Source organism: Sus scrofa, unplaced genomic scaffold, assembly GCF_000003025.6.
Source record: "Sus scrofa isolate TJ Tabasco breed Duroc unplaced genomic scaffold, Sscrofa11.1 Contig1948, whole genome shotgun sequence".
Taxonomy (NCBI): Eukaryota; Metazoa; Chordata; class Mammalia; order Artiodactyla; family Suidae; genus Sus; species Sus scrofa.
Window position 1 is genome coordinate 36,008 of NW_018084986.1, and position 26,309 is coordinate 62,316.

At 38.4% G+C, this 26,309-nt stretch overlaps 1 long non-coding RNA gene across 7 annotated transcripts; it reads left to right on the plus strand.

The window, feature by feature from the left end:
• The first annotated feature begins 1,000 nt into the window (after positions 1–1,000).
• On the plus strand, positions 1,001–25,932 carry LOC110258382. 7 transcript variants are annotated; one of them, XR_002341136.1, is made up of 7 exons: positions 1,001–3,417; positions 14,120–14,265; positions 15,423–15,542; positions 16,420–16,545; positions 21,887–22,089; positions 24,643–24,805; positions 25,793–25,932. It is a non-coding gene; the product is annotated as an uncharacterized LOC110258382 (long non-coding RNA). The 7 variants fall into 7 exon arrangements; XR_002341133.1 differs by having other exon boundaries at positions 15,426–15,542; XR_002341135.1 differs by having other exon boundaries at positions 14,120–14,261.
• The last annotated feature ends 377 nt before the right edge of the window (positions 25,933–26,309 follow it).

A 26,309-nucleotide genomic window follows, 5' to 3' on the forward strand; every position in this document is an offset into this window, starting at 1 on the left:
GTAGATAGATAATGATTGTCATCTTAATGACTTCCCCTTCAAATCTCTTTATTCAAATACTTTACATCCTATTTCTCCTTATTATATTATTGTATTAGTTGATGTAAGAAAACATGGGTAATAACTTTGAAAGGGGAAATCTGGATTTTTAGCTTCAGTGGGGATAACTGTGGTATTTTCCCATAAAAAATTGTTCATTAAAAAATGATCACCCATGGAGTTCCCTGGTGGCACAGTGGGTTAATTATCTGGTGTGGTCACTGCTGTGGTTAAGGTTTGCTCCTTGGCCCCAGAACTTCCGCACTCATAGGTATGTCTAAAAAAATAAAAACGCTTGGCTTGAAAAAAATTATCCCCACCTGAATGTCAGGGTCCTGATAGGAACAGATATCACCCGTCAAAGTAAAAACTTAATGTTATTTACAAAGAGTTCTTAAGACTAAAGAATTTTTCTAAATTGAGCTATCATAGTGGATGTGAAATAGTATCGCATTGTGGTTTTGATTTGCATTTTCCTAATGTCTGATGCTGTTGAACTATTTTTCATGTGATTTTTGGTTATTTTCTTCAGAGAATATATGTTCAAGTCCTTTCCTAGTGTAAAATAAATTGAGTTTTCCTTTATCATATATATGGTTTTTAACTATTTTCTCATTCTCTGTGTTGTCTTCATTTTCTTAACTGTGTCCGTTGAAGCACAGCAGTGTCAGTTTTTTTTAACTCAATCGATTTTATTACATTTATAGTTGTAAAAGGATCATCAAAACTGAACTTTTTATTGTTTCCATCCCAAACCACCAGGCCATCCCCCCACTCCCAAACCAGTCTCCTTTGGGATACATAATTCTTTCAAAGTCTGTGAGTCAGTATCTGTTCTGCAAAGATGATGATTTTATCCTTTTTATTTAGATGACACATATAAGTGATAGCATATGATGTTGGTGTCTCACTGTCTAACTTCACTTAGCATGATACTATCTAGGTCTATCTAATGTTGCAAATGACATTATTTCTTTCCTTTTAATGACTAAGTAATAGTCCATTTTGTATCTATACCACATCTTTAGTTTTAATGACACTCAGTTCATCTAATTTTCCTTTTGTTGTTTATATTTTCGGTGTCATATTTTTTTAAAACTTGCCTAATCCAAGATTACTAATATTTACTCCTGTATTTTATACCAAGAAGCAATGGTTTTGGCTCATGTATTTTGACTTTGATACATATGGAATTAATTTTACATATGATGTAAGGTAGCTATCTTAGTCTTTTCAGGTTTCTATAACAAAATACCACAGACTGGGTGGTTTATAAACAACAGAAATCTATTCCTCACTGTCTGGGAGGCTGGGACTCTGAGATTCAGGTATAAGCAGGGTTGAGTGAGGAATGTCTTCCACATTGCAGACTTTGTTTCTTTCCTCACAGGGCAGAAGGTATTTGTGAGCCCTGTGGACTTTCTCTCATAAGAGCAATCATCCCATCTATGAGGGCTCCATCTTCATGACCTCCTGATCTTTCACAGGCCCCGTATACTAACGCCATCACTTCTGTGGATTAGGATTTCAACATATGGATTCTGAGGAGACACAAACATTTACGTCATAGCAGTGGGAATCCAGTTTTATTCTTTATCTGTGGCTAATTGTTCCAGCACCACTTGTAGAAAAGACTCTTCTTTCCCCTATCGACTTATCTTGGCACACTTGTCAAAAGTGAATTCATCAGGAAGTTCCTGTGGTGGCTCATTGGGGTTTTGAACCTGACTAGTATCCGTAAGGATGTGGGTTCAATTCCTGGCTTCACTCTGTGGATTAAGGATTCATCATCGGTGGTAGCTGTGGTGTGTTGTAGGTTGCAGATGCAGCTCAGATGCTTACCTTAATCCCCCAGGCTCCCTGTTTCCCTCAGCTTTCTCTTCTGCTCTCCTCTCCCCAGCACACAGGCAGGCCCCACTCAGGCAACCCACAGGCACACACAGCATGCAAGCCCGGCCACGCCCCCCACGGCCTTCCCAGCACTACCGCTTCCCCCTCCCCCCATTCTCTACCTTGAATGTAACTTCAACGTGTCAACTAGAGCTAGAGTGTCCATCCTTACCTTAATCCTCAAGGCTCCGAGTTTCCCTCAGCTTTCTCCTCTGCTCTCCTTTCCCTGGCACACTCGCGGGCGCCAAGCATGAAACACCCACGCAGGCACAGCAGGCAAGCCGGGCCCCGCCCCCCACGGCCCTCCCAGCACTACCACTTCCCTCTCCCTTTTTAAGACCTTGCTTCAACTCTGCAAAGGGATCCCCTCCACCCTCTTCCAATTCTCTACTCTGAAGCTAACTGCAACCTGGCAGCTGCAGCTCGCCCATATCATCACCTTAATCTTCCAGGCTCCCTTTTTCCCTCAGCTTTCTCTTCTTCTCTCCTCTCCCCAGCACACAGGCACGCCCCACGCAGGCAACCCCACACCCGCACTGCACGCATCCCGGTCCCTGACCGCCAAGGCCCTCCCCGCACTCCCGCCTCACCCCCTCCCTTTCTGACATCTTTCCTCAGCTCCTCAAGGGATCCCCTCCACCCTCTTCCCCTCCTCTACACTCTAACTTCAACCTGGCAGCTGGAGCTAGAGTGCACATCCTTACCTTAATCCCAGAGTCTCCAGTTGTCCCTCAGTTTAGTCTTCTGCTCTCCTGTCCCAGCACACACGCAGGCCCCACGCACGCATCCCCTACGCTAGCACTGCGCTCAATCTGGTCTTCGCCCCCCTCGGTGCTCCCAAGGTTATAGATATTCTGCATACTCTAAACACTCTACTTAGTAGATTTTATTTTTTTCATTTTATATCGAAATTTTACAGTACTTAAATTACATTAGTACAGCTTAGTCAAGTGGATGCAGGATAAAACCATTTAATGTTTAATAATTTAATTCCTCTTGTTTAGAATATTTTCACTCTTTTTACAGCATTGACTAAAACATTTTAAGAAATGGTATCACTCTGAAGATTGATTTATTAGAGTAATTAAAATTTAGGAAAGGATGTAAATTGTCAAACTGATATTTCAGAACTTGACTGAAAATTTGCTGAAGAAGGAACTGGACTGTCCCCAGAGTTGAAACATAATGAAGAATGTGTGAGTAAGAAGAATATACAAGCAAGCCTTCATCAAAAAAACCTAGATTGTCAAGAGCTTTAGTCAAGGTTATCTGCATCTGAAACTTCACTCCAGAGAATATAGGCAGAGTTGGGTGAAAAGGGAAAAGCTACTCAAATGCTCAAAGAAGAATTATCAGAAGTGGAGACCATGTACCAGCATCTTAAGGCAGATGTTAAACAGCTATAACAACAGAGAGAAGAAAAGGAGCAGCATGGGTTACAACTTCAAAGTGAAATTAATCCAATAAGAGCTGTTATTTTTATTTATTGTAATTCCCCATATGGTTTCTTCTTAGTGTGTTTGATGGTTGTTTGATGAAAATATAGTTCATTAAAAAATTAATTTGTAGTTTTCATGACCTGTAGTATTGCATCAAATCTTAATTTTTTAAATTTCAAATTCCTTGAAAATGAATATTGTGAAGTATTTATGAATTAATACATATAAATTGCTTAAAGTGGTACTGGGCCCATGGTAAGTACTCAGTAGGTATTAGCTATTTAAATAAATCAAATTTTTGATAATTCTTTGTAACGTCTGAATCTTTTTTATTTCCTCATCACTAAAATTTCAAATTATTATTATTATTATTAATTTTTAGGGCCACACCTGAGGCAGATGGAGGTTCCCAGGCTAGAAGTCAAATCAGAGCTACAACTGCCAACTGACACCACAGCCATAGCAATGCAGTATCCCAGCCGTGTCTGTGACCTACACCATAGCTCACGGCAACACCAGATCCTTAACCCACTGAGCGAGGCCACGGATCGAACCTGCAACCTCGTGGTTTCTGGTCAGATTTGTTTCTGCTGAGCCACGATGGGAACACCAGCAAAATATAAATATTATTAAACCAATAATATAAAAATTAGATTTTTTTTTTTTTTGCTTTTTATTTTCTTAGGGCCATACCTGCAGCATAACAAAGCTCCCACATTAGGGGTCAAATTGGAGCTGTGGCTGCTGGCCTATACCACAGCCACAGCAATACAGGATCCTATCTACATTTGTGACCTATAGCACAGCAATGCTGGATCCTTAACCCACCGATCAAGGCTAGGGATCAAACCCTCACTCTCATGGATTCTAGTCGGGTTCATTAGCACTGAGCCACAATGGGAACTCCCTAAAAATTAGGGTTTCTTATTTTTTTTTTATTTTTAGTCTGTTTGCCATCTCTTGGGCCACTCCAGTGGCATATGGAAGTTCCCAGGCTAGGGGTCGAATCAGAACTGTAGCCACTGACCTACACCACAATGCAGGATCTGAGCCTCGTCTGCAACCTACACCACAGCTCGTGGCAATTTCGGATCCTTAACCCACTGAGCAAGGCCAGGGATCAAACCTGCCACCTCATGGTTCCTAGCCAGATTCATTAACCACAGCCACAATGGGAACTCCCAAAATTAGGTATTTTAAGAGAAGAAAACAAATTAGTCCTAACAACTATTTTTTATAGATAAATAATATCTATCAGTTGAAGTTTAAACAAAATTTTGTCTTTTCCACTAACTCAAATTTTCTTTTTGCTTCCTTTTTTTGTTTTATTTATTTATTTGTTTATTTGTGTTTCTTGGGTGCTGTACCCATGGCATATGGAAGTTTCCTGTCTAGTGACCGAATCAGAGCTGCAGCTGGCAGAATACGCCACAGCTACCGCAGCATCAGATCCAAGCTGTGTCTGACCTACACCACTCCTCATGGCAGTGCCGGATCTTTAACTCATTCAGTGAAGCCATGGATTGAACCCTCATCCTCATGGATACAAGTTGGTTTCCTTACCACTGAGCCATGATGGGAACTCCGACACTAACTGAATTTTTGAATTCTGTGTTCCAATTATTTTTATAGGTAACATTAAAAGTGGTAGAAAAATGGTAGTTTGAGGGAGACTGAAGTCCTCAGCCACTTTTTTGATAATATTCAACTCTTTTCACTTAAAGATCAGTGAGGTTTGCTTTGTGGCATGACTCCTCTGTCTTCTTAGCTTGCGATACTCTTCCTATTTTTCTTCTCCTTATAAATATTACTTATTTTACCTGTCAATTTTCCAGATATCTTTTTCTGCATATTGCCACTTCTCACCCCCACCCCCTCCAGAGATTTCTTAAGCATGTACACATCTTGATTGCTTTCCTAACTATAGTATGGTATGTTATCATAACTTATGTATCTTTCCTCACTAGACTCTGAACTCTTTGGGTGCAGAGACTATGTCTTTACTCAGTTTCTATCCCAGCTCTCTGGCATTTTGCTTGTTGATCAGCAAATGTTTTAGCGAGTAAGTAAGAAAGAAAGAAATGTAGGCATTCAAAATGGAAGGAAACAGAGGCTTGGGCATATCTGTGAATAACTTAAATATAACTTAGATACTTAACTTTCAGTTCAGATAAATAAATTGGGCAGTTCCTGTTTCTAAAAGATACCATGCCTTATTTATTAGGAGATAGAGAGATGAAAAAGGAAACAGTACCTGCCTTAAATAATTATGTAAATCTTTGCGTTGCTACTGTGGCTCAGCAGTTAACGAGCCTGGCTGACATCCATGAGGGCAGAGGTTCGATCCCTGACTGCGCTCAGTGGGTTAAGACTCTGGTGTTGCTGTGAGCTGTGGTGCAGGTCACAGATGTGGCTCAGATCCCTCATTGCTGTGGCCCTGGCATAGGCTGGCAGTTACAGCTCCAATTGGACCCCTAGCCTGGGAACCTCCATATGCCACAGGTGCAGCTGTAAAAAGAGAGAATGACAAAAAAATATGTAAATCTCATTGAGGATGAGGCAAGTACTATCCTCTATCAAAGAATATGAGTTTACTGTGGAAATTTGGAAAAGTTCCTCTCCTGTTTTCTTACCCTCCCCTCCACAGTACTTCATATTGTATAATTATTTTATTCTGTTATGTGATGAAGAAAAACTGAGAGAGAGGTGGGGCTTGAAATTGTGACTATTGGATGTGTTTGGATAGGTACCAGTTTGAAGGCATGAGGGTCTTCAGGCAGAATAGTAAACTAGGGCAAGGGAGTGTTCTAAGAAGTATTGCAAGAAAATGCTCTGATAGGGTGTGTGTAACGGCACTGGACTATTTTGATTGCAAAGCGCATTTAGAACTGTATTATGTAGGATCTTGAGCAGCAGGGGGAGGAATTTGGGTTTCATTTGGTTGTCAGTAGGTATAGAGGCATCAGGAATTTTTGAGGACCTATTCTGTATTTTTATACAAAGAAAAATGCACACATAATATTTTGGTTTAGTCACAATTCTGTACAAAGTGAGGAGGTCATACTGAAGACCTTGAAGTGATACCACTTACCTTCTTCCCTTCAGCATGCTGTCTGCATTCTTCTATTAATGTATAACTCAAATCTGTGCACTTCCTTCATCAGTGCTGCTGCCACCCTTAATCGAAGCTGCTGCCATTGCTTACCTGGGCCCCTGTATTAGCTTTTTACAAGTTTTCTTCTAGGGACTTCCTTAGTCTCTTCTCCATAAAGAAGCCAGAAGCATCCTTTTAAAAATGGGAAGGATGTCAATTTATTCCTCAGCTTAACACCCCTTGGTGGCTTTGAATTGAATCCAGCTGTCTTACTTGGTCATGGAAGCATCTGCATGTAGTGTGGCCCACACTGTGTATTCAAGCTCATCTCTTACCATGTGAAACCATGCTAATCTCCTTTCAGTTCTTCGCACACATGAATACTTCAAAGTGCTTTCCTGCCTTTTACTTGGCCTGTGTTTTTTTGTTTGTTTTTTCTTAGTGTGCTGTTTTTTTTTTCTTTTTTCCCCATGTTAAAAAATTTTATTGAAGTAGAGCTGACTTACCAGTTGTGATCATTTCTGCTGTACAAGAAAGTGATTCAGTTACACATATACCCACATCCATTCTTTTTCAGATTCTTTCCCCATGTAGATTATCACAGAATATTGATTGTGTAGAGTTCCCTGTGCTGTAGAGCAGGTCCCCATTGGCCAGGCATTCAAAATACAGTGTGCATGTGCCAATTTCAAATCCCCAGTTCCTGCCATCCCCCACCCCACCTGTCTTCGTTGGTAACCATAAGTTTGTTTAGAAAGTCTATGAGTCTGTTTCTGTCCTGCAATAAGTTCATTTGTATCTTTTTTAGATTCCACATATAAGTGATATCATGTGATGTCTTTCACTAACTTCAGTTAGTATCTATAGGTCCCATCCATGTTGCTGCAAGTGGTATTATTTTATTCCTTTTTATGGCTGAGTATTTTCCATTGTGTGTGTGTGTGTACACACACCACATCTTGTTTATACAGCATATATATGGGTCTTGTTTTTCTATCCATTCAGCCAGTCTATGTCTTTTGGTTGGAGCTTTAGTCCATTTACATTTAAGGTCATTATTGATATGTATGTTCTTACTGCCTTTTGTTAATTGTTTTGGATTTGTTTTTGTTGATTTTCTCTGGCCCTTTATCTCTTGGCCTTTTTTCTTCCATTTTGTTCTCTTGTGGTTTGATGACTATCTTTAGTGTTGTGTTTGAATTGCATCTATTGTAGATTTTTGGTTTGTGGTAACCATGACGTTTTGATATAGGAGTCTATATATACACACGAGATTGCTTTAAGTTGCTGGTCTCTTAATTGCAAATGCATTTCCAGGAGCCTGTATTTGTACCCTCCTATTCTCACAATTGCTGCTTTTGGTGGCATATTTATATGTGGATGATTTCCTGCCTTTACTGATGTTTGCCTTTACTGGTGAGCCTCCTCATTTGTAATTTTCTTCTTTCTAGTTGTGGCCTTTTCTTTCTGCCTAGAGAGGTCCCTTTAATACTTGTTGTAATGCTGGTTTGGTGGCACTAAATTCTCTTAGTCTTTGCTTGTCTGTAAAGGTTTTGACTTCTCCTTCAAATCTGAAAGAAAGCCTTGCTGGGTAGAGTAATCTTTGTTGCATATTTTTTGCTTTCATCACTTTAAATATATCATGCCACTCCCTTCTGGCCCACAGAGTTTCTGCTGAAAAATCAGCTGATAACCTTATGGGGGTTCCCTTGTATGTTATTTGTTGCTTTCAATATTTGCTCTTTGACTTTAATGTTGGACAGTTTGATTAATATGTGTCTTGGTGTGTTTCTCCTTGGGTTTATTCTATATGGTACTCGTTGTGCTTCCTGGATTTGAGTGAGTGATTCCTTTCCCATGTTAGGGAAGTTTTCAGCTATTATTTCTTCAAATATTTTCTCTGGCCCTTTCTCTCTCCTCCGTCTCAAACCCCTATAATGCAAATGTTGGGGCATTTAAAGTTGTCCCTGAGTTCTTTGAGACTGTCCTCAATTCTTTTCATTCTTTTTTCTTTATTCTGTTCCACATCAGTGATTTCTACCAGTCTGTCTTCCACCTCGCTTTTTTGTTCTTCTGCCTCCTGTATCATGCTATTGTTTTCTTCTAGTGAATTTTGTATTTCAGCTGTTGTGTTGATCATCTCTGCTTGTTGAATATTTAAATCTTCTATTCCTTTCTTGAATGTTTCTTCTAATTCATCGACCTTTGCCTCTATTTTTTTCCCCAAATCTTGGATCATCCTTACTAGAATTACTCTGAAGTATTTTTCAGACAGGTTTCCTATCTCCACTTCATTTAGCTGTTCTTCTGGGGTTTTGTCTTGTTCCTTCATCAGACTCATGTTTCTCTGACTTTTCATTTTGTAGAACTTTTTGTGTGGTCTCTTTTCTGCAGGTTAGAGGGTTGTAGCCTCTCTTTCTTGTGGAGTCTGCCTGTTTGTGGGTGAAGTTGATTGATACAGGGGCTTCCTGATGGCAGGGACTGGTGACTGCCCCCTGGTAGGTGGAGCTGGTTCTTATCCCTCTGGTGGGTGGGGCTTTGCCTCTGGGTGTGATTGGGGGCAGCCTATTTGCTGATGTGTGGAGCTGTGTTCCCACCCTGTTTGTTGTCTGGCCTGGGGCTTCTCAGCCCTGATGGGTATGGCCAAATTTTTCCAAAGTGGCAGCCTCAGGGGAGCTCACACAGATGATTATTTCTGGGACCCCTGTCTCCAATGTCCTGCCCCCACAGTGAGTCATGACTACCCCTGCTCTCCAAAGAGATCCTCCAAGAACTCCCAGTGGGCTTGATCCATATTCCTGTAGAGTCCCTGCTTTGTCCTGTGATCCAGTGCACATGAAAGCCTGTGTGTCTCCCTGAGTCCTGTGGAGCTCCTGTGCTTAAGCCTCACTGGCCTTCAATGCCAAGTGCTCCAGGGCATCCTCCTCCCAATGCCAGACCCCCCAGGCATGGGAACCCAATGTGGAGCTCCAAATTTTCCCTCCTGTAGAAGAGCCTCTGCAATGTAGTTATTTTCCAGTCTGTGGGTCACCCACTGACTAGATTGTTTATATCATGAAAGCACCCCTCCTACTATCTTGATGTGACTTCTTTTGTGTCTTTGGATATAGGATGTCTTTTTTGGTACCTTCCAGTCTATTTTGTTGATGGGTCTTCAACAGTTAGTTGTAATTTTGGTGTTTTTGTGAGAGGAGGTGATCTTGAGTCCTTTTACTCTGGAATCTTGTCTCTGTCAAATATGTTCAGTTTCCCATGTTCCCTTGCAGTCCTGTCCACACATAACAAAGTCAGGGTGGTCTTTAGCAGGATGCTATTGTTGGCTCTGAATTAGTGACCAATAAATTTTTCTTCTTCCCCCTTGTGTAATGGTGAGAATCTGAATGTTCTCTCCCATGAGATCAAGGATCTCCACTTTTCGCTACTTCTATTCAACAGTATCCTGGAGGGTCTAGCCAAGTGCAATAACTATTTATATCTTGTCCTCTGTGCCGAGTCTAGTCTCACTGGCTCATGGGCACCCAATGACTTAGTGTTCTGTTGACTTCAGTTGTTCTTAAGGCTTACTCAGGTGTTGTTTCTTCAATAAAGCCTTCTAGGACCACTTTATTTATTTATTGTAGGGCCACACCTGTGGCATATGGAGGTTCCCAGGCTAGGGGTTGAATTGGAGCTGCAGCTGCTGTCCTGCACCCCAGCCAGATCCAGCTCCTGGCCAGATCCAGCCAAGCAACACCAAATCTGAGCTGCGTCTGTGACCTACACCACAGCTCATGGCAACACTGCATCCTTAACCCACTGAGCAAGGCCAGGGATCAGACGTGCATCCTCATGGATGCTAGTCAGATTCACTTCCATTGAGCCACGACAGGAACTCCATGGACCTCTCTATTTAAATAGCTTGTTTTCCATTTACTCTGGAAATGCTTATTTTAGCAAGTGTCTTCTTTCTTCTTTATAGTACTGTATGTTGTATAATTAGTTGTTTACTTGCATATTGTCTACCATTCCCACTGGAGTGTGAGCTCTTTAATTTGAGGATTTTTTTTTTAATTCTGCACTCTATCAACCTCTATACTTAGGGCTTTCAGTAAATACTGTTTGGAAAAATGAAAGTGAACCTCACCTTAAACCTTCTTTCAATGTCCTTAAAGACTGTGAGGATGAACTGAATTTGTTTTGTTCTCTCCTGATTCCTTAGCTTCCATTTCAGTCCTGCCAAAAACAGATATTTGGCAATTGTCAACAAAGGACTTGAAAAATGAAGTAGCCTGTATTCTTCATATTCTTGTGTTCGTGAACACACTAAAATAGCCACAGATGTATAGATTGTGATCTTATGTAATTAAAAAATTAGATGTCATTAGTTTAATTTGTTAATTTTTAAAAATTTTAAACAGTTTTAAAAATACTGGCTGTATTGCCTGTGTTGTACAATATTTCCTTGAGCCTATATTATACCCACTAATTTGTATCTCCCATTCCCCCACCTCTATATCCAACTTAATTTTTAAAAATGATCTAACATGCCATCTCAAATAGCATAGTGTTTTTGTAAGTGTGGATTTAAGAACCCTGCCTGAGTTCCAGTTCTGTGGCCTACAAGCTGTGTAAGCTTTGACAAGTTATTTAGTTTGTATCTCAGTTTGCTCATCTATCAAATGAAGAAAATTATGGGTTATTCTTATTATTGTGGACATAGGGTTATTATAAGGATTAAATTAGTTAATATTCATGAAGCATTTAGAATAGGCCTGGCACTTGGTAAACATTATTTAATTATAATGAATAAAGAATTATGTATATAATTTTACATACTGAATTTCTTAGAGAACATATATGTCTATGGAAATATCTCAAAATGTAACTTTGGGAAAGACCATTCTATTAATAATACAAACATATATTATTTTTATTTTTAATTTATTCTTTTCCTTAACATAATTACTCTAAGATGGTATAGATGTTATTGCTTAAGTGACTTTGGCCTGCTTGCACCCTTGGGCAGCTTTGATTTGAGATTCAATTCTTAAAAATTAGGGATTTATTAGGAATTATATAGCAATGAATGACAAAGTTATTTATTACATATCTGTCTAGATATAAGTATATTTATTATAACCCCTTTTATAAATCTTCACTTCTCGGCAGCAGTTGCCTTTAATTTGGTGATTCTTTATTCTGTCTGCACATGAGAATCACCTGGGAGACTTAAGAAATTACAAATATCAAGGGCTTATCCTTGATTCAGTAAAATCATTATCTCTGACATAGGCCTATTGGTGTTTTTGAATGTTTCCTCTGTAATTGTACTTTGTAATTGAAACTGAGAATTGGCTGCTTTTTATTTTTATTTTTTTTAATTTTTATTTATTTTTTGTCTTTTGCCTTTTTAGGGCCACACCTGTGGCATATGGAAGTTCCCAGGCTAGGGGTTGAATCAGAGCTACAGCTGCTGACCTAAGCCACCGCCATAGCAATGCGGGATCCTTAACCCACTGAGCAAGGCTAGGGATCTAACCTGAATCCTCATGGAGCCTATTTGGGTTCCTTAACCTCTGAGCCACAAACAGAACTCCTAAAGTGTTACTTTTTGGCAAGTGATTACTGAACTTTCCTGAAATTAAGGTCATATGATTCTTGATATGAAAATATGGATTTCTGGGCTTCAGCTCAAATGTACTAAATCTAAACTTCTAGGGGAGAAGTCTGATGATTATCTCTGTGTTAATAATGATATTGGGAGAGTCTGATCCAGCAAGTTCAGGAACTAAATGGGTAATGCCTGTTTACAAGAGATGAAGCACTTAGATGCTTGAAATAGGAGTTTACTTTGAAGGCTTTCATATATTTCAGGATTGGATCCAGTTCTTGTAATGAGTAGAAGAGGGTTTGGGTAGCTATTACAGTGCTAATTCGCTGCATTTTAAGAAGAAGAAAAAGGAGAAATTCATCAGTGTGCTGGCTAAGGACAAGAGTAAAATTAATGCCTTCGCTTTGTTACTGATTGCTGTTTTAGCTAGATGAAAGTATGTTTTACATTAGAAATACACTTTAGTTTTCTTTATTAAGGATAGGATATATTTTGATACACAAGTTGTTCCATAGCACAGGAAAATAGTAGGTGTCCACTTTTCTGATATAACTTTATTTTTCCTTGCCAGCTATGAATTTTTATGGAGAAATATGCAAATATAGAGCATGTAATTGTATATGTGACACAAAGGATGTAGAGTCTTAGTATTTTGAGAGTTAACATGAATAGATTTGATTGAAAGTAATTGTAGAGTACCTGTTACTAATAATCAGTTTTGCTGAGGCGTGTGCTGAGTTTCAATTTAATGTGTTAAGAGGCTGGAGTGTAGAAGCACTCTCAGTGTATAAGCCTTGCCAAATGTCTTGCATTCTTATCTCCATGCCTCTGTTTTTTATTCTACACTCCCAGAACTTGTGCAGTAATTCTTCTAAAATTATTATAGAAGTTCCTGCTGTGGCACAGTGGGTTAAGAATACAACTTCAGTGGTTTAGGTCACGGCAGAGGTGCGGATTTGATCCCTGGTCCAGTGCAGTGGGTTAAAGGATCTGACCTTGCCAGCTGCAGCTTGGACTCAATCCTTGGCCTGGGAGCTTACATATGCCATGGGTGCAGCCATAAAAAAATATAGATATGTAAATAAGTAAAATTAATACTACCTTAATTTTTTTTAAAATAGATCCACTACTGGCCAATCCCACAAGAGAAAGTGGCTGTAATTTCTGGTAGATTCAGAGAAAATTAGGAATTTGAAAAAGTGCTAATTCTTAGCTCCAAGACAAAGTTCTCCTTTAGTTTTAGCTTGCTAGCAATTTTAAAGTTAATGAAGGAGAATCACCTACTATTTTAAGAAAATATTCTTTCCTCTGTCTTATTTAGAAATTGTGTGCCATGTCAAGGACTTGGAATGTGTTGTGCTCTATTCAGTATCCAAATGTAAGACGTCAGTGTTGGTAGTTCATAACTATGGAAAGACAAAAAGAACCACTGGAATTAAAAAAAAAAAGTACAGTGGAGGTAGTTCCCATTGTGGCTCAGTGGTATTGAATCCAACTACTATCCATGAGGATGCTGTGTTTGATTCCTGGCCTCACTCAGTGGATTAAAGATCCAGCGTTGCCATAAAGTGTGGTGTAGGTTGCAGACATGGCTCGGATCTGGCATTGCTGTGGCTGTGGTGTAGGCCAGCATCTGCAGCTCTGATTCAACCCCTAGCCTGGGAGATTCCATATGCTGTGGGTGTGGCCCTAAAAAGCAAAAAACAGACAGAAAAAAACTAAAGTGGAGTAGGACTGAGTGTGCCTTAAGTGTCTTAATTTTTAAGTTTAATTATTTTAAGTTCCTTAAGTGATTACAACATTTATGTCTTAACAAGAGCCTCAAGTTCCCTTTTTTTTTAAAGGGAGCAAAATACCTAAAAACTGATGTTCGATTATAGCTTTATGTAATTCATCATCAGTTATATGATTAAAAGTCAGTTGGATTTCAGTTTCCTCCAAAGTATCATGAAAATTAATATGTTTATGTTGGTGAAAAATAAAACACTGGAAAGTAGGTAGTGGTATTGATGGTGGTGAGTATACGTGTGTTTATACATATGTACGTACTTTTTGCCTTTTCTACAGTTACATAGCAAACTTCTGGAGACAGAGCGCCATCTAGGGGAAGCTCATGGTATGCTGAAAGAACAGGCAGCTTTCAAGTGGAAAGTTGATGGATAAAGAACAAGTGGTTGATCTACACCTCAAACTTTCTCGTTTAGAAAAAGTTTGTATTTAAATGAGTTTTTTTTAGTACATTTATTGTTAGATTTGAGGCGTCTTAAATATTTTTGTGTTCAGTCTTTATTTTCAAGTGTTTAGTTGGGTTTTTTAAAAACATTAAGTTGTGTCTTTCACTTCTCCCCAATAATAACATCCTGCTTATTAACTACATTAAGTCATTTTGTTGTGTTTGTATTCCTTAAAGCTCTCATTGAAAATTACAAAAAGGGGAGTTCCTGTCTTGGTGCAGTGGAAATGAATCCAACTAGGAACCATCAGGTTGCAGGTTCCATCCCTGGCCTTGCTCAGTGGGTTAAGGATCCGGCGTTGCCATGAGCTGTGGTGTAGGTCACAGATATGGCTCGGACTGGTGTGGCTGTGGCTGTGGCATAGGCCACCAGCTGTAGCTCCAATTTGACCCCTAGCCTGGGAACCTCCATATGCCATGGGTGTGCCCCCCCCAAAAAAAAGACCAAAAAAAAAAAAAAAAGAAATGAAAATTACAAAGAGGACTACTCTTAAAATTTAGGCAGGAAAAATTCTGAGGGTGATTCTATCAGGCTGCTTGAGTCTTCTCACCCAGTATGGAAATATCCTATCCCACTAGTAGAAAACCAAAGTGAGTTTCTAATGAAACTGAAAAATGAACAGATGGTGAGGGCATTGATGACGTGTAGTTGGTGCATATGAACTTTGAATTTGCATTTAAGGATTTTTTTTAATTAAGCATGAGATTGAATACTATCCTAATTTAAGCTGTAGTTGCTGAAAATGGTAACTGTTGTTTGGTTAAACTCAAAGATATCTACATCAGATTATGTCTTTTATTAGAAGTAGAACAAATACTGATACTGTTATTTAGATTATTGTTACAACAATCTGTATGTAATCAATTCCTTGTTCATATTAGTACATAAAAACAATAATAAACTAAATGCTAATCTGGAGAAGAGAATTTTATTCTTCTCAGGGTAAGAATCTATACCTGGAATAATTTCTTAATCATAGGATTAAGATTTTATAAGTAATAAGTAATGTTGCTTTTAAAATTGATTCTATCTATTGTCTGAATTTAGTTTTCTCTTCAAACTTTAGAATTGTGAGATTTGAAGTGATATCAGATATTTATAAATGGTAGCATTATACCTTTGTCATTTTTTTTAAGCAGAAGGAAAAAGTAACAAATTCCACAGAATTGCAGCATCAGTTAGATAAAACAAAGCAACAGCATCAAGAACAACAAGCTCTTCAGCAAAGCACTACGGCAAAACTTTGAGAAGCTCAGGTAAATTCTATTTGAATTTTTATCCTTTTAAAGAAAAATTAACCAAATAATTATCCTGTGTTGTGGTGAAATTAGTTAATGCAGAGTACTTGATTATGAAGGGTTTTGATAAATTTCATTATCTGGAAAATTAGAAAATCTTTTTCTTTTGGTTACTATGTTGAAAATTTTTTCTAAAACATTAAATGTTTATTATAAACAGATTTATTTCCTGTTATAGGTTTACTTATATAAAATTTAAATTTATTAAATTTCTTTAAACAGATTTATTAAATTTCTTTAAAATATTTAAATTCTTATTTATATGTAAAAATTAGTGTTATTTATTTAAAATACCTTTATGAAAAATTGAAAATGTAGATAAAATTTCTTGGTTTAGTTAGCAAGAAATAACATTTCCTTCATTAGAACTTACTGTTTATTGGTCATATCCTTCCCTGCTTCAGAACTATCGTATGAACATTGGAGTTGCAGGTATAGAAGATATAAGAGATTGAGTTAAATTTGTATCAATTCTATAGTATAGCTCAGATGATTGGAAGAAAAAATTTTTGTAAGGGTAAGGTGGTACCCAAATGTTTAAAATGAATTTGACCTTGACATTATATTTACTTCTTCAGTCTTTTGTTAATTGGTTGAATATTATCGAATACCATGTGTCAGGCCCTGTGGTAAGCACAGAAAATCAAGCTGCATAAGATGTCATGCCTGCCATCTAGGAAAGGTAGTCTAATGACATGCACACAGAAGCAGTACGGGAGTTTAGGGAAGTAATAAGTAACGGGCCTCTTTTTCCCTTCTGAGTTTGGATAGTGGCATGGTAATCAGATGGATAGAGATGAGAATATTCACTTATTTGTTCTTTGATTTCATTCAGTCCAACAAATATGTATTACTGTCTACTCTCAGCCAAGGAAGTGATTTTGTGGATATGGCCTCAGAGACAGCAAACAAAAATGTCTGCTCTCATGGAGCTTAGTGAAGAAGGCAAACAATAGCCCAGGTAAATAGGCAAAATGTGTAGTATGTCAGATGGCTGTAAATGCTATGGCAGTGAGAAAAGGGAAGAGGAAGTACCTGGGGAATTGAGGTGGGACTGCAGCGATAGGGTTTCCAGGGAAGGCCTCCCTAAGAAGATGAAAGGCCTGAAGGAAAGGAGGGTGTGAGCCACGTGGATATCAGAAGAGCATTAGTTCATTAACAGGCTCCGAGGCAGGAGCATGTCTAAGGAACATCAGGAATCCAGTGCATGGAGTGAGAGAGATGAGAGAGGTAGAAGTGGTGCAGAGATCCCAAGGGATCAGAACATGTTGAACCTCACAGGTAGTTTTAAGGATTTTACTGTGGATGAGATGAGAAATTTTGGGAGGGTTCTGAGCAATGGAATAGCATGATCTGACTTGTAATTTCACAGGATTCCTCTGGCCCCTGCATTGAGAGTAGACTGTAGGGGCACATGAGTAGAATAAAAGAAATTAACGAAGAGACTGCTGTAGTAATCCAGATGAGAAATGGATAAGAGTGGAAATGATACAGGTAGTGATAAACAGTCAGATTCTAAATATACTTTAAAGGTAAAGCTGACAGATGTACTGATAGATTGATATGGGGTATTGAGAGAGAAGTCAAGGATGATTCCAAGGATTTCCAATGGAGTGGTCAGAAAGATGGAGGTCAAGCATGGTGAAGACTGGGAATCCTATTGGATTTGACAACATGAGGTCATGGATGACACTGATCGATAGGAGCAATTTTTAAAGAAAAGGAGGGGCCAAAGCCTAATGGAGAGCGTCAGAGAAAAGGGGAGGAGAAAAATTGATACAGTGAATATAGATGACTCTAGTTTTACCATAAAGAGTAGCAAAGAAAAGGGTATGTAAAGCTGAGGTAGAGGATTTGGCACTGGTCTGCAATCAAGGGGTATTTCTCATAATGTACCCCAGAATGAAATTTGTTCGTTCAGTCCCAGACGAACCTGGAAATGACAGCCGTTTACTTTCTGTTAGGCAGTTTGTCTCATGAACTAAAGGGAGAGTGAAGGGCTGAGTTAGACAGTCTTAGTTCTTTATTCCAATCTCTCCAAAGAGTGGAGTTCTTATTCCCTAATGAGGAAGAAGAAAAGGATGGCACAGAGGCCAGGCAAAGTCTCCATTATGAAATAGCTTAGAAACAAATTAGAGAAATGCAGTGAGTGTAATTCTGATGTACATATGTACATACAATTATTGTGATAGTGTAGAGGATCGTTGTTTAACTCAGATAGAATCTGGAAAAAAGTTACTGAAAATTTCCATAGAAAGGGCAGTCTTTGCAAAGGTGTGTAGATGTTTCTGTGTTGCATAGGTGGTAATAGTAGTATACTCCAAGTAGAAGTTACAAGGAAAAGAATGCTGAAGCTGATATGACCTAAATGGTTTGGTTTTGCTGGAGCTTAAAGGATAATATAGAGATGAGTTAGAGAAGAGGCCAGAGTATTAGACATGGGTAAGTTTATGGAAGGCCTTTCTTGAAGATAGAAGAGTGTTGATGGTCTTAAGATGTGACCTTTAGATAGGTTATTCTTGCGATTATAGGAAAGATGGATTTTGGAGAAAATATTCTGAGACAGGATCAGTTAAAGACTAATATATGTGGTGATTTAGATGAAAAACAATCATGTCCTTAGTTTATGTGATTGTTGAAAAAAGCATCATGGGGACCAGTATGAATAATATTTTGGAGATAAATAGGACTTACTGACTTAATAGCTGTAGGGAATCAGAGAGAAAGGGAATGACTTCCAGACTGGTAACATTGGGTGCATGGTGCATGGAAGTATCATCACCTGTGTTAGTGTATGTGAGAAAGATGGCTGTTTTATAGGACAGTATGATGAGTTCTGTTTTGGACATGTCTTGAGCCACCTATGGGATATACTAGTTGAAAGCTTGAAGGAGATATAGTATCTGTGAGAGATATCTGTATATATGGGGTAAATGGAATATTACATGTGATGTGAGAGTATAGTGAGAAAAGTGGACAACTGGTAACACAAGAATTTTGGGAAACAGTAGCATTTAGGGGATGGACGAGTGGAGGAAGAAGAGCCCAGAGAAAGAGAGAATGATCAGAGTAATCAAGGAGAACTTGCAGAGGGAAAGCCCAAGGACTAGGGAGAATCAAAAGTTGGGAGTAATCAGCAACTTCAGATGTGGGTGTGTGGTGAGGATGCCCAGTATGATAAATGAAAGATATCCATTAGACTAGGCAGTTGAGAATGAGTGACCTTGTTAAACATAATTTCAATGAAGTGATAGCCAAGAATGTCTGATTTTTTGTTTGATGAGTAAGTGAGAGGTGAAGGAGTTGGGAAAGTAAATATGCATTACTTTTGAAATTTAAATGTGAATTGTATAAAGACTGGGCAGAAACTGAAGTGGGACTTGGTTTAAGAAATGTTTTTGAGAACCACAGATACCTGAATATGTTTATAGTCTAGAACTAAGGGAATGGTAGAGAGGTAATAATTGAGGATATTGGAGAATGGGAGGTGACTAAAGAAATAAGGTATTGATGAGTTAGGATGTCACTGATACAGTGGGTAATGGTAAGTTTGAACTTAGCCTGTGAAAGATATCCTTTGAAGCATGAGGAAATGTGTATGTATTTGAATAAATTTAAAATTATGTATGTGTATATATAATTTCATAGGTAAGGGGAATAAAAACTATAGTTGATCATTCCTGAAGATTTGCTCCTCTCCCCTTTTTGGATAAAGTTTGAGTAGTATAGCTAGCTGAATGTTAGATAGGCGGAGATTAAGAATTTGGAGATTAAGTTTTTACGTGGTTTTTCAGGGGAATGTTTGAAGATGACAACCCATTCAAGTGACAGGATTGAAAAGGTGATTCTGAGTATATAATAGAGGACGGAATCTAGAAATTTGTGGTGGCACCAATCTGTGGAAGTTTGTGATTTTGCTCTAAAAGTGTTTAGAAATGTAGGTGTGGAGAAAGCAGATTGCAACACTGATCTAGGATTGGACTTTTATGGGGCAGCTGTGTTGGAAATTTGGGGGTAGAAGGAAATGGAGAATGTAGATGAAAAACAGTTAAGCTTAGTTCACATCCATACATGAGGTTCAGCAAGGGAAGCTAGGCATACGCTAAAAAAGCTAGCGGAAAATTGAGGTCAGTGTCTCTGACACTGGAGAGCAGAAACGAGGTCATGAACTTGAAAAATGGTCAGGAAGGTATGGTCACAGAGTAGGATAGATTGACGTTTTTTATCTGGAAAAATTTCAAGTGTCTGTAAGATCCTGCATGTGAGTGATTGAATGGAATGCATAGAGGTCCAGGAAATTAAGATGATGTAAAGGTTGAGGCTGTACTCTTAATTCTCTATGTATTTTGTACTTCCCAGGAAATTGGCAGAAATTGGGATTGAAAGAAAGACTAAATCAGGTCTCAAATCTTCAGTGAATGAGGTAGGGATATATAGATAGCAACACAGGACAGAGCGTAGAATAAATGAATGACGTACTTCCCAAAGCATCATTAAGCTTTTACTTGAGGTTGAGAATAATGATGATAAAAAAAATATCTAGAAAAAGTGAACCCCTCCTGCTTGCCCAACAGAACGGTCCTTATGTATCAGAAGGGGCTGTTGGGGAATCAGTACCTGTAAAGGGAGAACCAAATTTCAGGTAGACTTGGCAATAGAGTGCTAGTTCTGGAAAAAGCTCAGGCCTGCACTGTGGTCCCAGAAGATTAGTGCAATGTGCAGAAAGGGGTCATTAGTGGCAGGAACAGAGGATGACCACAGAGTAAACCTGGTTGCTTTTCATTGTTTTGTGATGGAAGCATAGATGAGAAACATGTTTGAAAGTAACTGTTTTCACCTATTTTAATATTGGCACACATTGTTGAGGGTATTATGTGGTTGCTGACTCTGTCTCGGCAAGGTGGGATGGGCTACTGTAACATTTGCAGAAGGGCTTGTTAGGGCCTTGTTCTGGGTGGAGGCTCTCTGGCTCTCCTGGAATGATGGAGAGAGAGGCAAAGGCTGTGGGTCAGGTAGCCCCAAAACATGCAAGGGTGTGGTTCCAGAGGTGGGCTGTTTGTACATGTGCTGGGTAACATGAAGGCCCTTGGTAAAGTAGAAAAGAAGGAAAGCTTGATGGAGCAATAGAAGGGTCCTCCTGGGTTACTGGAAAGCACCTTCATGAGTGTATGTCTGTTAGACTGCAGCCCTTGTTTTTCCATTCATTCAATAAATATCTTAGAGCTCATGTGTATTGGATACATAAGTGAATAAAACAGGCAAAAATCCTCATCTTCATGGAGTGTATGTTCTTGTGAGGGGGTGGAGGGAGGCAGATACACATGGAAAATAAGTAAATTATTTAGTATGTTAGAAGAGATAAGTGCTATGGGAAGAAAAAACTCTTCAGGAGAGGAAGCATTGGTAAAGGAGCATTTGTGTTTCTTTCTTAGGGCTGCGCTCATGACATATGGAAGTTCCCAGGCTAGGGGTCAGAATGAGAGCCATAGCTGCTGCCACAGCCAAAGAAACACAGGATGTGAGCCTTGTCTGCGACCTACACCACAGCTCATGGCAACACTGGGTCCTGAACCCACTGAGTGAGGCCAGGGATTGAACCTGCATCCTCATGGATATTAGTCAGATTCACTTCCACTGTACCACAATGGGACCTCCAAGGCTGCGATTGTAAATGTACTGATCAGGGTAGATGTGATTGAGAAGCTGACATTTGAGCAGATATTTGAAGGCCAGGGGATGAGCCACGTGACTCTGTAGGGAAGGTGCCAGGTAGAAGAAACAGTGCAAAGGCTCTGAGGTGGGATTGTGCCTGGTGTGATCAGAAATAATGAGGAGTCCCATGCGTCTGAAATGGATTAAACAGGATTACAGTAGGTGGTGAGGTTAGAGTGTTAGAGTAAGCATGTGGTTAATCGAAGGGATTTTTGGTTAAATTCTAGTTTGTTAGTAACGTAGATTTAGGAGTTCTTGTGTGGAGCAACAGACTAAGGATCTGGTGTTGTCACTGCAGTGGCTTGGGTTGCTGCTGTGGCTTGGGTTTGATCCTTGGCTGGAAAACTTCCACATGCTGTGAGGATAGCTCTCCCCCATATATAAATATATGTAAAATATAGCGTTATGTTGTTAACTATATTGTCATAATTATTTACTTATATTTGCCATATTAAAATGTAATGATTAGTAAACATGTAAGACTAAAGGTATGAATCTTAAAATTTATTATGAGTCATTTTGTTTGAGGAATAATGAGGAATAACTTTAAGTTCTCTATTTTTAACGTAGTAATTTTCAATTCTTTACAGAATGATTGGGAAAAAGTGCTTCGTCAATTTGGTGATAAGGACCAAAAGATCCAGAACCTTGAAGCCTTATTACAGGAGAGTAAAGAAAATATTTCTTTCCTAGAAAAGGAAAGAGAAGATTTTATGCAAAAACTCAGGCTGGTGAAGGAGAGACCGCTGTTCTTAATCAGTTGCAGGAAGAAAACCATATATTACAGGAACAAGTAAGCTTGTCTAGTGTATTCTATTTCTAAAATTTATTTTTAATCTCTCTAAATCTTACAAAGTGCTTTATGTAAATGATTCTGTTCATTTTAGTGCTTGTAAAATTATTATGTATTTCTGAAAAAAACCGTCTCATTTACCTTAGAGGTGGGTTGCTATTGCAGTGAAAATAAGTTATTTACCATGATTTGATAAAGGAAATCTCAGTTCACACCCCAGGATGTAACTTATTACCTGTGTGACCATAAGCAAATCATTTAACCATGTTAACTCATTGGAAAAGTATAGTTAGTTCACACTGGGAAGTTAGACTTACTTCTTGGCATTTTGTGATGTTTTGAAAAGGAAAAGTAAGGAACAGAATATATTTATAAACTATATCAGGTGTTAGTTATTTCTGTGTATTGCTTAATATCCAGACGTAGTGGTTATACATATATTTGATAATGTACATGTCTTTGGGATATATAGTTAATAACAATTTTGATAAGCAGACTTCTTATTTTAACATTTGTATGTTAGTTTAAGTGAAACATAAAATTTATTAGCTCAATATGTTTTCAAACTGTAAAGCATTTAGTGTCACTTTTGGGGAAGAATTGCCCAATAGGTGAATCATAATTATCTAAATGAAAAAGTTTTAAAAGTATCAGTAGGCCATATCACTTTTCTAATTTAGGTATTAGAATATAACACAAAACTTTTTTCTGCATTTCAAAGTTAGCCTTGGCTACCAGTTTTATGAGGAATTCTTTAGCCTAGTTTTTAGTTGGAAGTTGCATACAACGTAACATTGCATGTTATACAAATGTCAGAAAAGCCTATACAATTTTTTAAAAAGAGTAGGTAAAAATAAATCTATGTCCTTCTGCTTCTAGCTGTGTTGGAATAACTGGCAAGCTATTTAGTCCTCCCACTTTAAACAGCCAGAAAAGTGGGAAAAACTATAAAATAACTGTTTTCAGACATTTTACAAGAAATACTATAGGGGAGTTCCCCTCGTGGCTCAGCAGAAATGAACCTGACTAGTATCCATGAGGATGCCGGTTCGATCCCTGGCCTCGCTTGGTGGGTTAAGGATCCAGGTGTTTACCATGCGCTGTGGTGTAGATCACAGAAGTGGCTCAGATCCTGAGTTGCTGTGGCTATGCTGTGGAGGCTATAGCTGCAATTCAGCCCCTAGTCTGGGAACTTGCATATGCTGCAGGAGTGGCCCTAAAAAGCAAAAACAAACAAACAAACAAAAAAACAAACAAAAATCACTATCGGGCTTTCATCTCAGAGAAGAAAAGCAGGTGAAATGAACATCTCCAACTTTTGACCTGGAGACATTTTCCAGCCTGGTGCAGGTGGGGGAATCCACAGAGAGCACAGTGGTCTCACTGAACTAAGGAATGAGAGGTTTAAGTTGAGGGAGGTTGAACTCAAATTTGCAGGGTAGAAGGGGAACAATGAGAGTATGGAACAATATAGAGAAAATTCTCCAGAAACCTACATAGGGATCCACTTGAGCCTTTAGCTGAATGCTGAGCTTTACACTTATAAGGAGGAATTCCATGAGGCCAGGCAGTGGAACAAATTATTAGGAGCTGCAGCTGAAAAATGATCAGAACTCACAGAGCTGGGATATGTTCAAGTTCCAGCCAGTCAGAGAAGAAAGACATGGTTGAACACTTGAGGGCATTCAGTAAAAACCCCAGAAATGTCACACCTTAAGAATAAAGCTAAACTAGCCCTAGAGTAAAAGCTAGCATACACCTCACCTAACAAACATAGGAACAAGCCTGGAAGGAATCCAGCTGGACCACCAAGTGTATTAACTGCCTGCTGGGGCAAAATTCAACCTTCGTTGAAAGAAGACAACAAAATCTAGCCTCATCACAAACATCAAAAAATTACTAGACATACAGAGAAGTGGAAAACATGAGCTATAAGCAAAAGAAAAATGATTCAATGGAAATAGAACCTAAAATGAGAGAGGATAGTCATCAGACAAGCACTTTCACACAGCTTTTCAAATATATTTATGGATACGAACAGCTCATACAACTGAACAACAACAAAACAGCCCACCCCAATTGAAAAATGGGCAGAAGGCCTAAATAGACATTTCCCCAAAGAAGATGTATGGATGGGCAGTAGGCACATTGAAAAGATGCTCAGCATCACTAATGGTTAGAGAAATGCAGATCAAAACTACAGTGAGGTACTACCTCACACCAGTGAGAATGGCCATCATTAATAATTCTACAAATAACACATGTGGAGAGGGTGTGGAGAAAAGGGACCCCTCCTATACTGTCAGTGGGAATGTCAATCACTACAACCACTATGGAAGGAACAACAGTATGGAGGGTCCTCAGGAAACTAAATATAGAACTATCATGTGGTCCGTGTTTATTTATTTTTGGAAAGATGGGAACAGTTTTTCTCAAAAAGTTGAGATAATCTGTCAGAGTAATTTAACATTCTCATGTTGCTTAAATTTGGGTTTCTTCGTTCTTACTATATCATTCATGACCTTTATAATTAGAGTGTTGCCTATATGGTAGGTAACTCAACTAAAGGCCCAGGAGAATTTGCATGACCAGGTGCAAGAGCAGAAGGCACTTCTTAGAGCTGCACAAGACTGTCCTCTCCCTAGAAGCCAGCATCAATGAATTAAATAATCAATTAAATGAAAGAAAGGAGAAGGTCTCCCAGCTTGACATACAGGTAATATTGAATTATGTGACTTAATACGAAGTTTGTATGAAGAAAGCATGTTTTAGGATCACATTTTGAACTGTTTCTCCCCCCTCCCTACCCTGTTCTCCTGCCTTACTTATTAATGGAAAAACAAATAAGAATAGGAATTAAATTAAGGTTCTGTTTTGAAAGTTTGTTGAACTTTTCTGTTTGCCTCTCTCTCTCTCTCATTCTCTCCTTCCCCCTCCCCCTTCCTCTTTCTCTCCTCTTGAAACCACCAAGTCTTTTCACTTTTCTGTTTTCATGAATCCCTTTTTGTTGTTTTTGAAGTTTAAAGCAATTTGATATTATACCATTAGATCTCTGTTACATTTCTTTGAATTATTTTGAATTTGATTTTTAAATTTTACTTTAAAGTTTTGATTAAAAAAAGCCCTTATATGGTACCATTATGTATATTAGCATATTTTCTTTCAGAAGCCAATATGGAAATCTTGCTCAGTGAGTCCATCGAGGAGTGGGAATTAAGATGTATTTCTTTCTCCATTCTCATCATTGGTTTCTTACTCTATACTGTAGTAAAGAAAGTTACTAGAAACATTGCTAACACTTAAATTTTTTTAGAAGAATAATTCCATTGAAAATCAGAAATAATACAATAAGTTATTCAAATTTGGAAAAAAAAGAGGATACCCATTTCATTTTTCAAAAAATATAATCTGTTGGATGAGTATCAAATAATTCAGTATGTGGATGCCCAGTGGAGAGGGAAGAGTGTTTTGGTGTTTTATAGGGATTTATTTTTATCTTTTATCCAAATATTAGGAATCTTTTCCCTTACTCATCCTTGTTTGGGGAATTATCACATACTTATTTTCTTAATGCCTGAATCTTTGTTTTCTGACATAAGATTTAAATTTTTTAAATTATTTAGTGACAGAAGTCATGTGCACTCAGGCAAGGGGGAAATCAAGAATTAAATATAAACTAAATGCTGTGTAAATTTTGTTACAGATTAAAGCCAAAACTGAATTATTACTATCAGCAGAAGCAGCAAAAACTGCTCAAAGAGCAGATCTTCAAAATCATTTGGACACAGCTCAAAATGCATTACAAGATCAACAGCAGGTAAGGGAACTTGATACGATTTTTTACCATAACCTAAAGTTTTGGTGGATAAAATAACTGAAAATGTGTAAAAATGATACTCAGTTTTATATAATATTGGAATTGACTTATTCTCCTTAATTTCTCCCTGAGTTCAGAGCTAGTTGAGTGGCAGATGCAGGAGTCAGACAGATGGAGATAAAAATAGTATCTTTGTTTTTGATAAAGCTCTACTTGGGTGCAGCTGCGGTTGGGCTTTTTAATATTGTATTTCTCCCATTAATTAGACCTTGGCACAAAGCTAAAATATTTACTCCTAAGGGCCAATGATTGGGAAAGAAAGCTAGACTTCCACACCTGTTTTTAGTAGGTAATCAAGCTATGATCCAGGTATGTTTCCTACCTGGAAGCAGGAAAAGAGCAT